Source organism: Nerophis lumbriciformis, linkage group LG02 (assembly GCF_033978685.3).
Source record: "Nerophis lumbriciformis linkage group LG02, RoL_Nlum_v2.1, whole genome shotgun sequence".
NCBI lineage: Eukaryota > Metazoa > Chordata > Actinopteri > Syngnathiformes > Syngnathidae > Nerophis > Nerophis lumbriciformis.
The window spans coordinates 41,494,291-41,515,862 of NC_084549.2; the positions used below are offsets into that span (position 1 = coordinate 41,494,291).

At 39.1% G+C, this 21,572-nt stretch overlaps 1 protein-coding gene and 1 long non-coding RNA gene across 2 annotated transcripts in view; one reads left to right on the top strand and one right to left on the bottom strand.

The window, feature by feature from the left end:
• LOC133607920 (uncharacterized) overlaps positions 1-3,856 on the bottom strand; it is a 29,941-nt gene extending 26,085 nt beyond the window's left edge. Inside the window, exons 1-3 of the long non-coding RNA XR_009815464.1 lie at positions 3,717-3,856; positions 3,308-3,418; positions 2,899-3,232 (exon numbers count right to left, since the gene is read on the bottom strand). This is a non-coding gene — a long non-coding RNA (uncharacterized lncRNA). The remainder of the gene's footprint in view (positions 1-2,898; positions 3,233-3,307; positions 3,419-3,716) is intronic.
• socs5b (suppressor of cytokine signaling 5b) overlaps positions 3,001-21,572 on the top strand; it is a 28,360-nt gene continuing 9,788 nt past the window's right edge. Inside the window, exon 1 of the mRNA XM_061962762.1 lies at positions 3,001-3,472. The gene's annotated coding sequence lies outside the window, so the exon portion shown is untranslated. The remainder of the gene's footprint in view (positions 3,473-21,572) is intronic.

The window sequence follows — 21,572 nt, forward strand, 5'->3', positions numbered from 1 at the left end:
ATCTGCAAAAAGCAGGCACCTGATCCTACAGCCACCAAACCGGATCACCTCAACGCTCTGACTGTGCCTAGAAATTCTGTCCACAAAAGTTATGGACATAATTGGTGACAAAGGGCAAGCCTGGCGGAGTCCAACCGCCACTGGCAATGGATCCGACTTACTGCCGGCAATGTGGACCAAGCTCTCACACTGATCTTAAAGGGAGCGGACCGCCACAATCAGACGGTCCGATACCCCATACTCTCTGAGCATTCCCCACAGGACTTCCCAAGGGACACAGTCGAAGGCCTTCTCCAAGTCCACAAAGCACATGTAGACTGGTTGGGCAAACTCCCATGCACCCTCAAGAACCCTGCCAAAAGTGGATGGATGGCATAAGAAACACAAAACATGCAAAATTGCTTGTATTCTGTGACTTCTTCACGGAAGTGAAAAACAGTGGTAGTCAACCAAGCCAAGATGGCTGTTGAGCAGCAATCAGCACACAAACTCTCTGAGTACGCAATGGGTCTAGATTGTCCTGTAGAAAGCAGATACGATAAACAAAATCTAACTATGCAATGGACTATATCCCTACTTTATCAAAAAAGGTTTGTCTAGTGATATTTAGGATTATCTGTCAGTGGAGTTCCCAGACATGGTGAACTATCTGGTGCTCCAGACATCATTCTGCACGGCAAAACATACGTAAACTTGGAAAAGCATGGAGGTCTACAACGTCTTTGTGTGTGGCTGGGTCAAAGACATTGGTATCTAGACTCTCTTGGATAAATATGCATCGTCTTTGCTTAAGTAATTGCATTTCATGATTTAACTTCACGTCTAATACGTAAATGGGAAATAATAAACATTAAAATTATATTAAACAAACATTTAACGAAGTGCCATCCATCCATCCATTTTCTACCGCTTGTCCCTCTCGTTGTCGCAGGGGGGCTGGAGCCTATCCCAGCTGCACTCGGGCAGAAGGCGGGGTACACCCTGGACAAGTCATCACCACATCGCAGAGCCCCTTTAACGAAGCGATCACTGCAAACTTGCACGTTCTTCAACTCTGCTCCCTTGGTCTGGAGTGCGTGCCACTTTTCTTGTTTTTTGTAAAATGGTGCACTCTTCTGCCCTTCTTGATTACCTCTCAAGGAACTCTTAAGAAATCTTTATCCTTTTTGCGATTTGAACAATTTGTACAGCCGAAAACAATGCAAAGCGTAGGGCATTTTTCTTCAAACAAGGCTAAATGGCACCTCATACCCCATTGAGAACAGACACTAGCTTGACCTCCACACATATTTAATGAGCCGGACGTGAGCTGCACGTGACGTCATGTAAAAATTGCGGGGTTTTCTAAAATTGTAGGTTCTTTTTTTTAACTAGGTCAAAAGATTTCAGTGTGTGTAAAAGTACTTTTTGAGCACATTTAACCATACCGCGATTAAAATGATAACCATTATAATTTTGGTCACAATAACCAATAAATGAAATTTGCATATTATTACATCCCTACTACTAAGACAGGGGTGTCAAACGTACGGCCCAGGTTTTATCCGGCCCACAGGATGAGTTTGCTAAGTATAATAATGTGTCGACATTTTTGAATGAAAGAAACCACTGTTTTAAATGTGTCCACTAGATGTCACAATAGCAATTATTTGTATCTTTGTAGATTTTGCTACATATGCAAAAAAATACAAATAAACCACATGATGTTAGTGCACCATCCATCCATCCATTTTCTACTGCTTATTCCCTTCGGAGTCGCGGGGGGCGCTGGAGCCTATCTCACCAGTCAAGGAAAATTAGCAAACTACATAAATAACATCCTGTAATTCGATTTTTATATTATTTTTTCATCTTGATATATTGAAAATTAACACCATGGAGTTGACTGATGAACATTATCACATAATGTATTCAGAGTATAAATAAGTAAGAATAAATAACGACAAATAAAGATAGAATACTATTAACCGCAACATGTAAGTGTAAAAAAACCCCCACCCCATTATGATTTGTACATTTTCAGAATTTGCTTGTTCTATTTTTAAACCAAGAAAACAATCTGAAGTTGTCTTTATTGTTAAGTTATCATGCCGTGGTTTTACCAGTCTGGCCCACTAGGGAGTGGATTTTTCTCCATGTGGCCCCCAATCTAAAATGAGCTTGACACCCCTGTACTAAGACTATCAGTGAAGCATAAGAAACACAAAACAAGCAAAATAGAGAGTCGCGTTATTATAATAAAATATTTGTCCAAAATATTTCAGTGTGTATAAGTACTTTTTTGAGCATATTTAACAATACCACAACAATAATAACAACCAGGATAATTTTGTGACATGTAATGTTCATATAATAACATCCTAGTTCTAACCAAACATTTCGCTTTAAGGACTCCTCTTCCTCCTATCCAGGAGATCGCAAAAAGCCGCTGCCTGACCAGGGCTCAGAAAATCTGCAAAGACTCCTCCCACCCCCACCAAGGACTGTTTTCACTGCTGGACTCTACAAAGAGGTTCCGAGGCCTCCGAAGCAGAACCTCCAGGTTCTTCCCTCAGGCCGTAAGACTCTTGAACACATCATAATTAAATTATCCCCTCAACTCCCCCCAAAATGGTTTAACTCGCTGGAATAAAAAAGACAATATAACATACATCCATAAACGTGGAAGCATGTGAAAAAGTGCAATATATTTATCTGTACAGTAACCTATTTATTTATTTATATATGCGCCTTATTGGTTTTTTTTTACCCTGCACTACCATGAGCTTATATGTAACGAAATTTCGTTTTTATTTGTACTGTAATGTTCAAATTTGAATGACAATAAAAAGGAAGTCTAAGTCTAAAATGTTTGGTTGTATGCACATGCTGAATATTTTGCAAAGTCGACGTTCTTACCTGGGTGACGTCATTGTCACTGCATCGCGCATCAGGCTCAGGTCTCCATGAGGACCATCGCAACGCTCCACGTTTCCAAATAGCTGCCAACGACCCAGGCGATCCTCGGCTCTCTGTTCATTGGTAGCCTGAGACGTCCGTCACTGGGAGACAACTCGGGGGCCTTTCCCTATCCGCGTTGCCAGTCGGAAGTGGAAATGATTCCCTCGTACTCCATTGGACCGTCGCGCCGTCAGTCGAGCTGCCGAAGTGCTCGCAGCGCTCCCCGGCTCTCGGAGGTCTGAGAGCGCCGTCATATTGGCTGCTAGTGCTAGCTCGGCGGAGAAGAAACCGCCTGCTCCCGTGAAGAATGGGAGTTAGTTGCTTGAATTTTATTCGGCCTTTTAAATGATTTGAACTGGAACCATACCATGCTTTGAAGAACTCGGGATGACACCTTCTGGTATCGTCGGAACTTCTGCGCTTTCGTCGACACGGTGGCCAAGCCTAAAGGATACATGCCTGCTTCCTTTCAATAGCCCTTTTTTTGCAGACAAAGAGGGCTGTTGAATAGGGCTCTCAAAACGGCACAAGGGTAAGACACATTTCGAGAACCACGCCATTACGTAACAAGCATGTTGAGTCTATCCAAAGCAGCCACAGCCACTCGCGTGTGTTTGCCTTATTTCTGTCCCATTTTGTCTAGATTTTATAACGCAAGCTAACACGCTAAGCTCCGTGGCTAGCTAACACGCTAGCTCACAAGCTAGCAAGCAGTATGTGGAATGCTAACGGTTAGCATCTTTGGACATTCTTTTCACACTCGTCTTCCAACTTACCGCAAACATTTAGTCACAGCTGTTTTCATATATATTTTACGGAGAATTCCGTGTCCGTTTGGCCAAATAGTTAATAGTTTTGTAGACGTTAAACGTTTAGCAAGGGAGCTATCTTGGCTGGGATCAAGGAAAAAAGGAAGAGGTTCTGCAGAAATGATAACGCTATTATTCCAGCTATAATTAGTTCCTTTATAACAATGTATCGTCATTGACACACTTCACACGTATTAAACTGTAGCTACACAACAAGCCTGTGATAAGATTAATTTTAAATCATACTGTTTTGTACTCGTCAAATCAGCAATGTCTCCCATCTAGTCCAAATCGTTTGTGTTGCAAACATTTTAGTTTTTAAGTTATTCTAATATAATTTTTGGACCACTGACGTCATCCAGCCTTCCCCCTCTTGCCCAAATAAGCCCAGACTTGTTCCATTCGTTTGTGCTACATTTGTGCACCAGCAATGTTTGCAGCACAACCGTATTGGACACGTTTGGGTAGATTTGGACATTGTTGTGGGGTTGGTCTTCAATAGTAAAACTTAGATACCATCCATCCATCCATTTTCTACCGCTAGTCCCTTTTTGAGGTTGTGGGGTGTGTTGGAGCCTATCTCAGCTGCATTCGGGCGGAAGGCGGGGTACACCCGGGACAAGTCGCCACCTCATCACAGGGCGAACACAGATGGACAGACAACATTCATATAAAACCTAAAACGTTAATAACTAAAAGACTATTTAGAAAAAAAAGTTGCAGCACCAAAAAGCACAAACAATTGGGATAATGATTTTGACCGGGGTGGGAGTTATGAATCATAATTTGCTAACTTATAAATTATAGTTAAAAGACATGCACCTGGGGATAGGTTGATTGGCAACACTAAATTGGCCCTAGTTTGTGAATGTGAATGTTGTCTGTCTATCTGTGTTGGCCCTGCGATGAGGTGGCGACTTGTCCAGGGTGTACCCCGCCTTCCGCCCCAATGCAGCTGAGATAGGCTCCAGCACCCCACGCGACCCCGAAAGGGACAAAGCGGTAGAAAATGGATGGATGGACACCAGGGGTGTCAAACTCATTTTAGTTCGGGGTCCACATGGAGAAAAATCTACTCCCAAGTGGGGTGGACTGGTAAAATCACGGCAGGACAACTTAAAAATAAAGACAACTTCAGATAGTTTTCTTTGTTTAAAAAAAAGAACAAGCACATTCTGAAAATGTAAAAATCATAATGTTGTTGTTTTTAGTATCCTATATTTATTTGTCGTTATTTATATTTTCTGAATAAATAATGTAATAATGTTTATCAGTCAGCTCATTGGTGTTAATTTTTAATCTATCAAGATAAAAACATATCAAAATCTAATTATTTGTTGCTTGGTACTTGACACATGCCAACCGTTTTAGATAATTTTACAGCCGTAAAATTATTTATTAATTATTTGTTATTTATGTAGTTTACTCATTTTCCTCGACATATGTACCAACATCATGTGGTTTATTTTGTACATATGTTGCATCATCTACAAAGAATTGCTATTGCAACAGCCAGTGGACACTTTTAGAACAGCTGTTTCTTTCATTCAAAAATGTCAGGTTAATTGGTATACTTATTATTTATTTCAGGTTAATTTTTATACTTGGCAAACTCATCCCGCGGGCCGGATAAAACCTGTTCGCGGGCCTGATCCAGCCCTTGGGCCGTACATTTGACACCCTTGAGTTAGACCAACATTGGCACATGGTGGGAGAGATTTGGACAAGGTGTATGGGGGGGCAACTTCACACAGGTTTACAAATATCTTTGATTTGAATGACATCATTCAGCAACTGGAATTGTTTCCAAATTAAGGCTGCACAATTATTATTTTCTAAGAATTGAGATTGTGATTCTATAGTATATTTTCACACACAAGAATTTAAATGTTAATATCCTTAGGCTCTTCTCCAATTGTCGTTACTGGTTTTATGGCGGACATCCGATAAACATTGCATTGGGACACCGCTAATCTTAACCATGTACATGCTGACATTTTTATTTATATTTCTACACTATTAAAAAAACACAGTGAAGTACAAAAAAGTAACGTTTGCTACATCTCAATGGCATTGTTTCATTCGTTCTTCTGCATAACAATTAAATGCAGCATTGATACGTAAATGAATAAATCAACATTGACAGCACAATTTGTCACCTATGAATATCACTACATTGTGTATGAAGGACTGCAGCAGCTCTGTGTAGCAGAAATAGGCTAATTCTACTTTCTGGCAGGCCAACACACCCATTCTCCTGGGATCAAACTGATCTCTGAAACAACGCTAAGCAAAGCATGATTAAGCTAGAATCACTCTCCACTAAGAAACATAGGGAATAAGATACTAGCTCTGTCTGATGCACTTTGTTCTCATGACTTCTAGGCCTGGGCCAATACCAAATTTAGCTTGACGATATATTGCCCAACAATTGATTGCAGATAAACAATAATATCGTCATGATTTTTATGAGACCAAATTAACCATTAATTTGATAATACATAATAAAAATGTATGTATATCCTCTCAAATGCAATAAACTTGTATTTCTCATTAAGGCTGGCCGATATGGCCTTTTTTTAATATCTCAAACAAAAATGTACACTCATTTCGACTATCCATACACCCATTAACAACTCATAGATACAAACATTTTATATTGCGATTGACTTTACAAAATAGTGCGATGGGACTCGAGCTACAAAAAACAATGAAAACATTAATCCTAATTCATATAAACATGCAGTCTAATTCCAATTCTAAGACATTTTTTCTCAAGTTAACAAGCTGCATCACAAACAAAGCCCATTTTACTTCAGGGCTCACAGTGCATTGCCTTTTGCATGATGGCCAACCATTTTCTTTTCAATTTCACCTCACTGGCCAAGGCAGCAGAAACAGCTCACCCTGGCCCATTTGTCAACTTGTGGGAGAAGCAATTGCTTTAATTGACTTGTCTCAATTACATGTATGAAATTAAAATGCAGACTTAAAGCATTGCTGCCCTCACAGAACATTAGGTAACATTCAAAGAACGTATATGTAACGTTTCGGGAACCTAAAAAAATGCTTGTAGTAGGGCTGGACAATAATCAAATTTTAATTTCGATTTCGATTGTGGGTCTGACTGCGCTAACAAAATAAAGGTTTTAAAAAAGCACCTTACACAAGCATAATGTACTTAAAGCACTTATTGATATATTGACACATTTATTATGCTTTAACCTAAAATACTGGTCAAAATTGTCCAAAGATGTATTGTACCAATAAATGTGAGGTTTTTTGCATTTAATTAACAAACATTGTATTACATTTTTTTTCACACATTAAGCACACACTTTATGATGATAAAAGATAAAAACAGCCGAATTAAAAATAAATTAAAGGAAAAATGTAATTATAATGTTTTATATTATTTAAATGTATTATTATTATTTTACTTGTTGTGGTTTATTCGTTACTAATTTATACCTAGGTTCTTTAAAACTATGTTTAAAGTTGCGTTTTGGTGGTATAACTGTGTAATCGTGATTGCCATAATTGTCCAGCCCTACATTTTGCACCAATATAGAAGTAAAAAGCAACCAAATGCACCCTTTAGGTAACATTAATTGCCTCAATAGGCTATCATAATCACAACACAAATGGTTTGCTGGTTTAGGTCTAAAAACAGCTGTGTAAACGTGATCACAGATCCTTCTGAGACAGCAAAAACAACAACAACAAATCTTACGGTACAATAAACATACCGTATGTATCTTATTGCAATCGAAGAACAATTTTGTCCTTAAATAAAATAGTGAACATACTATACAACTTGTCTTTTGGTGTTAAGTAAGCGAACATCCATCCATCCATTTTCTACCGCTTATTACCTTCGGGGTCGCGGGGGGCGCTGGAGCCTATCTCAGCTACAATCGGGCGGAAGGCGGCGTACACCCTGGACAAGTCGCCACCTCATCAACCAAAGGATCCTAATTTGCCTGCTGACGTATGCAGTAAATATCTCATAGTAGTTAACACTAGATAGGCTATTGTACTTGGTATCATTACAGTGGATGTCAGGTGCAGATCCACCCATGGCATTTGTTTACATTCAGGCGCGCTAGCTTTTGTTAGCGCTGATGCCAGTGAGCTGTTGTATCCTCCTACGGGGTGTAGTGAAGCATGTTTAGCTATTCCTCGTCCTGCAGGGATGAAAATGGTAAGACACTTACTTTATTTGTCGCCATGGAGGCGAAGTTTAGTTACTTAGAAGCAGTGTTGGGTTAGTTACTGAAAAACAGTAACTAGTTACAGTTACTAGTTACTTTATTTCAAAAGTAACTCAGTTACTAACTCAGTTACTTACATCAAAAAGTAATGCATTACTGTGAAAAGTAACTATTTAGTTACTTCTTCTACTTTTTTTTTTTAAAGCTCCCATTAATGCCCTTTTAGCCTTCATTTCAGTACTGTTATTGCACTGGAGAATAATACAATCTGTTGATCAACTTGACATACATTTGCATCACTGAACTCTGCTAAGCAATGTGCTCTACATACAACACACAAATACAAAGATATGTTTCAAAGGGCCAATTTATTTCAGGCCAGAACAAATTGACAAAACTATTTTAAATAGCTGCAACATAACATACATAAGTAACAAACAGCATAATAACACTAACACTAACCACGTTAAACCCAGATTCCGAACTAATAAAGGTCTTAACTCATTCTCTTTCTATGCCACTTCAATATGGAATGCACTCCCAACAGGTGTAAAAGAAAGGGCATCTCTATCCTCCTTCAAAACCGCACTAAAAGAACACCTCCAGGCAACTACAACCCTAAACTAACACCCTCCCTTCCACATAATACCTCTTCGGATTGTAAATAATCAAATATAGACACTTTTTCTTATACTTTCTGATCTCTCTCTCTGTGTCCACTACTTGCTGTACATATCCTACCAAGTCAGTCCTACACTGTTCCAATGTCCATTTCTCTGATGATGCAATTGTTGATGACTGAAGTGTTGATACCAACCAAACCTAACCCCCCCCCCTCCATATCGCACACCCCGGATTGTAAATAATGTAAATAATTCAATGTATATACCCTGATGATTATCTTGTGTGATGACTGTATTATGATGATAGTATATATTTGATAGTATATATCTGTATCTGGACCCCGACTTAAACAAGTTAAAAAACTTATTTGGGTGTTACCATTTAGTGGTCAATTGTACGGAATATGTACTGTACTGTGCAATCTACTAATAAAAGTTTCAATCAATCAATCAATCAATCAACAACATAGCTGTAAAGCTGGCTTCACCTAAGGAAGGCACACGTGACATACACAGAGCCTAACCAGGCAGATTTGAATTGTTGTTTTGGGCAGTAGACGGGATCTTTGATCCAAGACACAACTTACATTTAACTAAAATGTTCTTTTCTTTGTGCTCCACAAAAGAAAAGAAGTGAGAATATCTCATACTTGCCAACCCTCCCGAATTTCACTGCCTCTCCCTGGGACAACCATTCTCCAAATTTCTGCCGATTTCCAGCCGGACTTAAGGCACGCCCCCTCCCGGTCTGTGCGGATCTGAGTGGGGACAGCCTGTCGTCACGTCCGCTTGGCCAACCAAAAAGTAACCACAGAACACTATACCGTATAGTCGTATAGTGTTCTGTGGTTACTTTTTTGTTGGCCAACGGTTGTATTGCGCACCCCCCTCCCCTCCCCTCCCCTCCCCTTCCCACACTCAGACACACAGTCACACGCACACACAGAGAGCGCAGAGGAAGAATCAGAAGCACGTCTCTGCTTCGCTGGAATAAAACACACTCAGATCCTCAGTTTCTAGCCGGTACTACATAAAAAATAACGTAAAATAACGCAGTAACGCATCATGTAGTAACGGTAACTGAGTTACTGCATATAAAAAATAACGCGTTAGATTACTAGTTACCGCCGAAACTAACGGCGTTACAGTCCCAACACTGCTTAGAAGTAGCTAAAACACTGTCGACTGCGGATGGATGTTCGCTGCTAGCTAGCCATGTCTTAAAGCACCTCTTCCTGAGGGCGTTTCAGTATTATAGCTTCACCTTTATCGTCAGTTTTTAGGCCAAAATCCGTCCGTTCTCCCTTTTCTGTCTACACACTGTGTCTGCTTGTAAGTACTCCGTGATTGTGTACTACCGAACATGCTCCTCTGCTAGTAAAACCAGCAATGTCACGACGTGGCGTCATGCCCGGGAACCAGTACTTTTCAAACAGAGTATAGTACCATTTTTGATTCATTAGTACTGCGATACTATACTAGTAACAGTATACCGTACAGCCATAGTGTGTATATATGTACATGTATGTATATGTAAATGTGTATATGTTCGTGGACGACGTGGCTTGGTTGGTAGAGCGACTGTGCCAGCAACTTGAGGGTTCGAGTTTCGATCCCCGCTTCACCATCATAGTCACTGCCGTTGTGTTCATGGGCAAGACAATTAACCACCCGCTCCCAGTGCCCCACACAATAGTTTAAATGTAGCTTTTATAATTTTTTATTTAACTAGGAAAAAATACCATTGACATTAAACACCTCTTTTTCAAGGGAGTCCTGGCCAAGAGGCAGCAAGGTTGCAACAAAATTACATTCATATTACACATTAAAATGAAAGGATGGACATCGAGTAAAACAGCTACAGATAACTGAGGCTGCTTCAAAGCTTAAAGGAGTAGATAATGGGTTTCACTATGTAAAGCGCTTTGAGTCGCTAGAGAAAAGCTCTATATAAATATATTCACTTCACTTCAAATGTGTATATATGAAAATGTGTGTATATGAATATGTGTGTATATATGTATATATACAGTACAGGTCAAAAGTTTGGACACACCTTCTCATTTAAATGCGTTTTCTTTATTTTCATGACTATTTACATTGTAGATTGTCACTGAAGGCATCAAAACTATGACACCTGTGAAGTGAAAACCCTTTCAGGTGACTACCTCTTGAAGCTCATCAAGATAATGCCAAGAGTGTGCAAAGGGTGGCTATTTTGAAGAAACTAGAATATAAACCATGTTTTCAGTTATTTCACCTTTTTTTGTTAAGTACATAACTCCACATGTGTTCATTCATAGTTTCGATGCCTTCAGTGACAATCTACAATGTAAATAGTCATGAATAAAATAAAGAAAACGCATTGTGTGTGTGTGTGTGTGTGTGTGTGTGTGTGTGTGTGTGTGTGTGTGTGTGTGTGTGTGTGTGTGTGTGTGTGTGTGTGTGTGTGTGTGTGTGTGTGTGTGTGTGTGTGTGTGTGTGTGTGTAATATAATACATTGTAGCCCCCAGAAGAAATAAAGACAAAGTCTGACGCTATTTTTAACTTTTATTATCTCATTATAACAAACATCAGGTTTTACCTCCAGTGCACACAATTTCATCTCTGTAGAGTTTGTGCTTCCCCGGACACACAACACTACTTCCTCATTTTCAGCCAATCACCTTTTAGGCACGGACGGTGTGTTTGCGAACACGGGAAAAACTGAAATCAAATCCAAACTACACAAACATAAAACATTAACATTATCTGGTCTTTACAGTATTAATTGATATATTGCCTATTATTTGTACACTATTGACAAGTGATGTACCGAAAACCTGACCACAGAAAAAAGACTTTGATTACAGAAAGGATTAATCTCAGTTTATGTTTGTTTCTCTTAGGACACAATTGCATGTTACGGTGTCTTGAAGTGAATGGGCTCCTTGTGTACACTGGCCCAGATGAGAACTAATGAAGGATTGAGCTGTGTTGTTTTCTTACACCAGATTTTCACTTGATGCAAAACTGCACACGGCAAACTGTGCGCGCTCTCTGTTTTTATTCAAGTCAACGTGTCCGTTACCACCGCCTGCGAAACTTCAACGGCATTCCAGCGCTAAATATACGCAGAGCTTCCGAATTTGTCGGACGACGCAACAAATTTGTTAAATTCAGCTAAAAAAATAGCTGCTTTTTTTGGACAGAATGTCATGCACATACCCAAAAAAATTATCCGGTTTACTTTCTAAATAAAATACTCAGGTTTTCAAGGCGCATCCTATTGTACACTTTGAAATGTCTTATTGGGCGGTGACAGACATGAAGTCAACTTGTCAAAGGTTTTCAGACATAATTTCACCTTGTTGACACAAATGGAGGTTAAAAATTAAAGAATAATATGCAGGCATATCCCAGACAGCAATATGGAGATATGGGGGCCTGTGTCAAATACCAGCTGATACGTGTACCGGGAAATCAGGGGAGTGGATGTACTGTTGTATTGTTGCTTGCTACTAAAACTAAGTCGTTTATCAAGGCAAAACTGTCGTCGTTTTTGCCTTCTATCACCCGTTATTAATAGTAAAACTGATTTTATGTGCTTCTGCTCCTCTGGAAGGACATAATACGTTGTTTGCAGTTTGCTTCACTAGCCCTGGATGGATAACACATTTTGCTTGACGATATATTGACCTACAAATTATTGCCCATAAACGATATTATTGCCATTATGTTTATGAGGCCAAATTAACCATTGATGTAATGATGATACATAACAATAATGCGTGTATATCCATTCCAATGCAATAAACTTGTATTTCTCGTGTATTTTAACATTGTTATTGGAATGTAAACTTTTAAATCTCCAAGTTGTATAAAAAAACAATAACAATTAAATATACTTTGTCTTTGAGCAAAATATTTCACTTGAATAAAAATCACAACCAAAAGCAATAAAATATGTTTACATGGATGTGGGAGGCTCAAATATCCACAACCAAAACAATAAATAAAATGGCTAAACAAAGTATTAACAAACACTGTTGCACTTGAATATTAAACATGCAGGCAGAGGTAGAGTTATAAATTACTTAACTTACAATCAAGTTAGGACCTTATTTATCAAAAGTGCAGCGTAACAATACAAACACTACTTTATAAGAAGATGCATTAACAGGTCATATGCAAAAAAAAAAGCCTAAATCTGGCAGATTCCAAGTGAGGAACACCGACATTAGATGACAACATTAAAAATGTCTGTCAAACTTTAACTCTGTTAACTTTAACTTACCGGTAACTTAAACGTTTTCAGTAATTTTAGAAATGCTAGATTTATAACAGTATTAGTTGGCAGCATGTTTTTGGCAATGTATTTCACTTCTGTTATGATAGTGAAACTGAAGCTTCGAGTATTGTCCGATACTCTATCAGCATGAACCTTACATACTTTAATGACTTATTTGGTAGTGTGGAATTTTTGAAAAGGCTTGATCAAGTGATGCTTCTCCAACATTAAACTATAATCAGAAGGTCTGAGAAAAAACTGACCAACTTGTTATTAATCAATGGGAACCATAAAAATAAAATAAATAATATTAATATTCTACAATAGCTTAAATATTGAAACCCGTCATTACTCACCAGCAACAAGGGCTGGTCATAGGGATGGACTTACATCTTAAAGTCCATAATGTGATAGAAATGTTGCAACTAGGGGTGTGACGGTTTTGTAGATACCGCGGTATTTTGGTTTCAAAGTCTTTACAATAATACCGTGACGCCTGACTGTATCAAACTAAAAGTTAGTGTTTAGTTTTTTCCGATGCTTTAGCATTGGCCCGGTCTGAAAATAAACTACATCTCTCAGAATCCTATGTGCAATGCGGGGCAAAGGTGGGGGCGTGGAACGCCGTAAGCAGGAAGTAAAGTGTGTTTGTAGTCGATACGAGGAATTGTTTTTTTGGACATTTCCTGAAAAATGTCATCAAAATCTATCCATAACTATTTGAGTTATGTCGCTAACAGACAGACAAACAAACCCTGGCGAAAACATAACCTCTTTGGTGGAGGTAAGAAAGTCTGCGTTCTGCAAAGCAATATTTTCGTCACAAGCATTTCCAAGGCGGCGCAGAGCAAGCTGCTTACGTCGCAATGCACCGAGAGAAATCCCACAAAAAACTGTGCATTGCGGGAAATAGGAGTCAGCTGAAAAACGGCGTCATGAACCGTTTGTCTCTCTCGATGTCTCTGTAGCCTGCCCAGCTGCACTCCGACGAAAGGCAGAGTACACCCTGGACAAATCGCCACCATGTATACCGTCACCCAGAAAATATATTTTAGGCCAGCGAAGCCAAACATCAGTTTGTGAGTTATTTACATTATTAAAAGTTAAATTGTTAGTTCACTTTTCTGAGAAACAGAATTGTCCAAACTGATATTAGCATGTCTACTGTGGAGGACACTGCTTCTCAGAAAGTAAACGTTTAAAGACCCTAAAGTGAACATTGTTTTTCACTTTAAATAGTTGTTTGAAACAGTGGGAGTCCTTGCACAATTATGTGCACTTAATGTGTTTGTAGTAGGGATGTACCGATCCGATATTTGGATCGGATCGGCCGCTGATATTTGCCAAAAAATGCGTATCGGCAAGGCATGGGAAAATGCCGATCCAGATCCAGTTTTAAAAAAAACTCCGGTCAACGCACCGATTTAAATAATACATTCCACTTTTCTGCTGCTCCCTAACTTCCGTTCCGCATTTTCCAGCACACCTTCAACACATCCACAGGTCTGTGGATTCTCACGCAGTTGCTTTTAGCTGCTGGCATTACACGACAGCAGTGTCTCCTTCTCACAGACAGCAAGCGCAGCTTCTACACACGTCACATACTGTCACGTCATACGTCACATACTGTCACGTCATACGTCACATACGTATACGTCCTCCCCGAGCAGAGAGGTAGCAGCATGGCTAACGTTAGCTGTGATGCTAGCGCAGCCGTGTGACGTTCCCTCTAAGGTGCGTGTTTGTGCACTTGCGCACTGCCAAAGCGTCCTCTGCGCATAGCAATTATATGCCACGCACAAAATCAAATAAAAAAATAAGCGCATAACAATTTTCAACACACGGACACGACAGAGAAAACAGTTTTCGTCATACACTGCAAGTTATCTCCATTCAGTGCCACACGTCCACACCATCAAAATGCCGAGGCAAAAATTTCCACATCAACACCGTATGAAAAAAATAGTGATTTTTTTAGTTGTGATTTTCTTCTCTGCATGAAAGTTTAAAAGTAGCATATATTAATGCAGTATGAAGAAGAATGTTTTAATGTAGACATGCAAGCCTTGAAAGAAAATTTTGAAAATCAAGACTACATTTCCTGCAAATGGGTGCATTTCTACCCTATATTTTAACTTTAGATTTATTCTCATATCAAACTCTTTTGGCTGTCTTTTTGACACTTACATCCGGCGCCCCCCTCCACACCCGGATTATAAATAATGTAAATAATTCAATGTGATTATCTTGTGTTATAACTGTATTATGATGATAGTATATATCTGATAGTATATATCTGTATCATGAATCAATTTAAGTGGACCCCGACTTAAACACGTTGAAAAACTTATTGGGGTGTTACCATTTAGTGGTCAATTGTACGGAATATGTACTTCACTGTGCAACCTACTAATAAAAGTCAATCAATGAATCAAAACACATAGAATCATCATACTGCTGTGATTATGTGCATCAAGTGTTCATTCAAGGCTAAGGCAAAATATCGAGATATATATCGTGTATCCCAATATGGCCTTAAAATATCGCAATATTAAAAAAAAAGCCATATCGCCCAGCCCTAGTTCAATGATGCCATTTCTGTTTGTCATGTATAATTTTGTCTATTTTGTGTTTATCCTTGAATAAACAGGCCAGTTTCTTGTTACCAACCATTGTGTATTATTCAAACTCCCCTAATTCAGCTGGCTAGTTGTTATCAAGAGTACTAAAACCCTTTTCAACATGAATCTGACAACTAAGTAGACTAAATAGCTTTAAACTTTAATACATGCTCGGATAGGCCAGTATCTGTCAGTATCGGTATCGGATCGGAAGTGCAAAAACAATATCGGTATCGGATCGGAAGTGCAAAAACCTGGATCGGGACATCCCTAGTTTGTAGTAATACATATAATACAATTATTTGCACTTAAACATTTGTTTGTAGTAATAAGTATGATTAGAACATTTTAGTATTATGTTTGTGTTCAATTACAGTAAGTGTGTTTATCCTAAACATTACTGCCACTTCATTTTACACACTAACATTTTTAAGCCTTGTTTTTTTTTTTTTTTTTTTACATATTCCACAATAATATCGTACCGTGGCCTTAAAACAGTGATATCGCACCGTGCGATTTGATTCGTTACATCCCTAATTGCAACCTTTTGTAATAACAATATATATTATAATATCTAATTGGGCATATACGTACATTATGATAAAACCATTACAAAACTGTTTACAGGTTACAAAGGCTATTCCTGAAGTGCCATTTTTGTTATATATGGCCGTGTTTATTCAATAAAAAGTTACTTAAAAAAAATCAACGGCTCTCCCTTTGGCTGTTGAAATATGTTTACGGCAACATACAGTATGTAATTTCCGGTTTTCAGATGTTTAAGCTCAGTAATAGTTCTATCATTTTTTTTTAAGATGCTTTAATAATGTACTTGCCTGTTCGGATGAGCCAGGTTCTACACTGATTTTAGTTTTACACGTTTTAATTTGGTGTAAATAACACATGATTTTAGAGCATCCGTTACGATGACAAACGTCTTTGAATTTCACTGTATTTTTGTTAATTTACTGGCCATTTAACAAAATACTTCTATTTAAACTCTGAATAATGGTCATTGTAACATTTTTTTCTTAGTCCTCTGGGCAGATTCAGTGCTTATGCATTTTTGAAGTATCACTGTTCATGGTAGTGGAATGTCAGTGTTACAGTGGACAAAAAGTCAAATGTATTTCAGTGTGGTCACATGGTTGTCATCTGAATCTAAAAATGGTTTATCAAGCTAATAAGTCTTGAAAAACTATACTCATTGTCATACGGGAGTTCATACACAATGTCAATCTTCAGTCACTTGTGTCTACTTCGCACCAAAAGCATAGAATGTTAGTGTGAGCACACTGATCCACACTAACGTTCGGCCCACTTCCCCACCTCTGGCACGATTGGAAGAGGTGGGCCACGGCACAACACAATTGCTTGCACATCCACAAGCGTATATTAGCTGTGTCACAGAATGGCTTTAATCTAAATTCCTAATGATACAACACAATTTACCAATAGAAATCAAACGGGTAAGATAAGTTGGTTTTGCATAATAGGGCACCTTTAATGACAAGTGAAAATAAATAACCGTAACAACTTGACATAAGACTAGAAATTATTTTAAAAGTCAGGGAATTTGCAGTAACACAACCGAACAGAAGCTATGGTATAAGCAAAAGGGCCCAAGCGCGCATGTTTATTGTGAACGCAGTAGAGTAGGGCAGACGAAGTTGCAATCATGCCTTAGTCTAATGTTAATATGCCCTAAGACGGGTCGGCAACCCGCGGCTCTTGAGCACCGCCCTAGTGGCTCTCTGGAGCTTTTTCAAAAATGTATGAAAAATGGAAAAAGATGAGGGGAAAAAATATATTTTTTGTTTTAATATGGTTTCTGTAGGAGGAAAAACATTACACAAACCTCCCTAATTGTTATAAAGCACACTGTTTGTATTAAACATGCTTCACTGATGACGAGCGCCGTTTTGTCTTACTAATTTTGGCGGTCCTTGAACTCACGGTAGTTTGTTTACATGCATAACTTTCTCCGACTTTCTAGGACGTCTTTTATGCCACTTCTTTTTCTGTCTCATTTTGTCCACCAAACTTTTAAGGTTGTGCATGAATGCACAAAGGTGAGTTTTGTTGATGTTATTGACTTGTGTGGAGTGCGAATCAGACATATTTGGTCACTGCATGACTGCAAGCTAATCGATGCTAACATGCTATTTAGGCTAGCTATATGTACATATTTAGGGATGTCCGATAATGGCTTTTTGCCGATATCCGATATTCCGATATTGTCCAACTCTTAATTACCGATACCGATATCAACCAATACCGATATATACAGTCGTGGAATTAACACATTATTATGCCTAATTTGGACAACCAGGTATGGTGAAGACAAGGTCCTTTTTAAAAAAAAAAATTAATAAAATAAGATAAATAAATTAAAAACATTTTCTTGAATAAAAAAGAAAGTAAAACAATATAAAAACAGTTACATAGAAACTAGTAATTAATGAAAATGAGTAAAATTATCTGTTAAAGGTTAGTACTATTAGTGGACCAGCAGCACGCACAATCATGTGTGCTTACGGACTGTATCCCTTGCAGACTGTATTGATATACATTGATATATAATGTAGGAACCAGAATATTAATAACAGAAAGAAAAAACCCTTTTGTGTGAATGAGTGTGAATGGGGGAGGAAGGTTTTTTGGGTTGGTGCACTAATTGTAAGTGTATCTTGTGTTTTTTATGTTGATTTAATAAAAAATAAAATAAAAACCGATACCGATAATAAAAAAACGATATCGATAATTTTCGATATTACATTTTAAAGCATTTATCGGCCTGCCGATATTATCGGCCCGGACATCTCTTTACATATTGCATCATTATGCCTCATTTGTAGCTATATTTGAGGTGATTTAGTTTCCTTTAAGTCCTCTTAATTCAGTTTATATCTCATGACACACTATATGTATGTAATATGACTTTTAATTTTTTGCGGCTCCAGACAGATTTGTTTTTGTATTTTTGGTCCAATATGGCTCCTTCAACATTTTGGGTTGCCGACCCCTGCCCTAAGATAACAGTTTAGTTTGCCATTGTACAGTTAAAATGTATTACCTTTGTTCTGTGTAGTGTAGTCTTTAGTAGGAGTGCAACAGGAAATGGATGTGTATTTATTTCCGTATGCAACATTGAGTGAGAGAAAGAAGTGTCCCTTGCATCACGCTTAAACACCGTAAACAAATATATTTGCAGCCCAGCCTTTGGGTGGGAGTTATTGCTAGGAATGGTCCCAAGGAGAAGCCAGAGCTTGAAAACCCTCTTCCATCATAATTCTCCTGTTTGGGAACATGTTGCCTTCTTGGTGAAAAGTGCAAATGGACATGTAACATGCAGCACGGCGAGTTACATGTTAGGTAATTTAATCAAATTAACAAAACAAGACTGGACATGAGGCCATAAACTTTGTGGAAATATATTCACAGGACTAATTCTCTAACTTAAAGGGGAAAATTATCACAATTTCAGAAGGGTTAAAACCATTAAAAATCAGTTCCCAGTGGCTTATTTTATTTTTCGAAGTTTTTTTCAAAATTTTACCCATCACGCAATATCCCTAAAAAAAAGCTTCAAAGTGCCTGATTTTAACCATCGTCCATTTTCCTGTGACGTCGCACAGTGATGCCAATGCAAACAAACATGGCGCATAGAACAGCAAAGTATAGCGACATTAGCTCGGATTCAGACTCGGATTTCGGCGGCTTAAGCGATTCAACAGATTACGCATGTATTGAAACGGATGGTTGTAGTGTGGAGGCAGGTAGCGAAAACGAAATTGAAGAAGAAACTGAAGCTATTGAGCCATATCGGTTTGAACCGTATGCAAGCGAAACCGACGAAAACGACACGACAGCCAGCGACACGGGAGAAAGCGAGGACGAATTCGGCGATCGCCTTCTAACCAACGATTGGTATGTGTTTGTTTGGCATTAAAGGAAAATAACAACTATGAACTAGGTTTACAGCATATGAAATACATTTGGCAACAGCATGCACTTTGAGATTGCAGACAGCCCAGTTTTCATCAATTAATATATTCTGTAGACATACCCTTATCCGCTCTCTTTTCCTGAAAGCTGATCTGTCCAGTCCAGTTGGAAATGCATCTGCTTTGAGTGTCGCAGGATATCCACACATTCTTGCCATCTCTGTCGTAGCATAGCTTTCGTTGGTAAAGTGTGCGGAACAAACGTCCAATTTCTTGCCACTTTCGCATCTTTGGGCCACTGGTGCAACTTGAATCCGTCCCTGTTCGTGTTGTTACACCCTCCGACAACACACCGACGAGGCATGATGTCTCCAAGGTACGGAAAACAGTCGAAAAAACGGAAAAATAACAGAGCTTATTTGACTCAGTGTTTGTAATGTGTTTGAGAAAATGGCGAAATGCTTCCCGATGTGACGTCACAACGTGGAAAAAATATATGGTCTTGTTTCTGCAACATCAAGGTATATATTGACGCTTACATAGGTCTGGTGATAATGTTCCCCTTTAAGAATATGAGTAGCTCACACTTCCTCATAATTTCTGTAACATCGAGGGAGAAATTATATAAACTAGCTTGAAAAAATCCTGAACTATAAGCAAGGTTGCCAAGATACATGTGACGATGAGGGCTTGGTCACAATGACATCATTGTATAATTTTCTATGACGACACTAAATTGGCCCTAGTGTGTGAATGTGAGTGTGAATGTTGTCTGTCTATCTGTGTTGGCCCTGCGATGAGGTGGCGACTCTTCCAGGGTGTACCCCGCCTTCCGCCCGATTGTAGCTGAGATAGGCTCCAGCGCCCCCCGCGACCCCAAGAGGGAATAAGCGGTAGAAAATAGATGGATGGATGGATGTTCTAGAACGTTACATTACATTTTCAATGATAATGTCAGTACATTTCCTAAGAAAAGTAAAATTTCTGTGGTATATTAAATTGGATTGCCCCCCCGCGACCCCGAAGGGAATAAGCGGTGAAAATTGGATGGATGGATATGATTTTTTTTTTAAAGGTTAAAAAAAATGTATATCAATCAATCAATCAATCAATGTTTATTTATATAGCCCTAAATCACAAGTGTCTCAAAGGGCTGCACAAGCCACAACGACATCCTCGGTATAGCCCACATAAGGGCAAGGAAAAACTCACCCCAGTGGGACGTCGATGTGAATGACTATGAGAAACCTTGGAGAGGACCGCATATGTGGGTAACCCCCCCCCTCTAGGGAGACCGAATGCAATGGATGTCGAGTGGGTCTAACATAATATTGTGAGAGTCCAGTCCATAGTGGATCCAGCATAACAGTAAGAGTCCAGTCCACAGTGGGGTCAGCAGGAAACCATCCCGAGCGGAGACGGGTCAGCAGCGCAGAGATGTTCCCAACCAATATACAGGCGAGCGGTCCACCCCGGGTCCCGACCCCGGACAGCCAGCACCCCATCCATGGCCACCGGATCTGTGTGTCTTCCCCTCCACAAGGGATAGGGGGCAGCAGAGGAGAAAAGAAAAGAAACGGCAGATCAACTGGTCTAAAAAAAGGGGGGCTATTCAAAGGCTAGAGTATACAAATGAGTTTTAAGATGGGACTTAAATGTTTCTACTGAGGTAGCATCTCTAATTGTTACCGGGAGGGCATTCCATAGTGCTGGAGCCCGAATAGAAAACGCTCTACAGCCCGCAGACTTTTTTTGGGCTCTGGGAATCACTAATAAGCCGGAGTTCTTTGAACGCAGATTTCTTGCCGGGACATATGGTACAATACAATCGGTAAGATAGGCTGGAGCTAGACCGTGTAGTATTTTATACGTAAGTAGTAAAACCTTAAAGTCGCATCTTAAGTGCACAGGAAGCCAGTGCAGGTGAGCCAGTATAGGCGTAATATGATCAAACTTTCTTGTTCTTGTCAAAAGTCTAGCAGCCGCATTTTGTACCAACTGTAATTTTTTAATGCTAGACATAGGGAGACCCGAAAATAATACGTTACAGTAATCGAGACGAGACGTAACGAACGCATGAATAATGATCTCAGCGTCGCTAGTGGACAAAATGGAACGAATTTTAGCGATATTACGGAGATGAAAGAA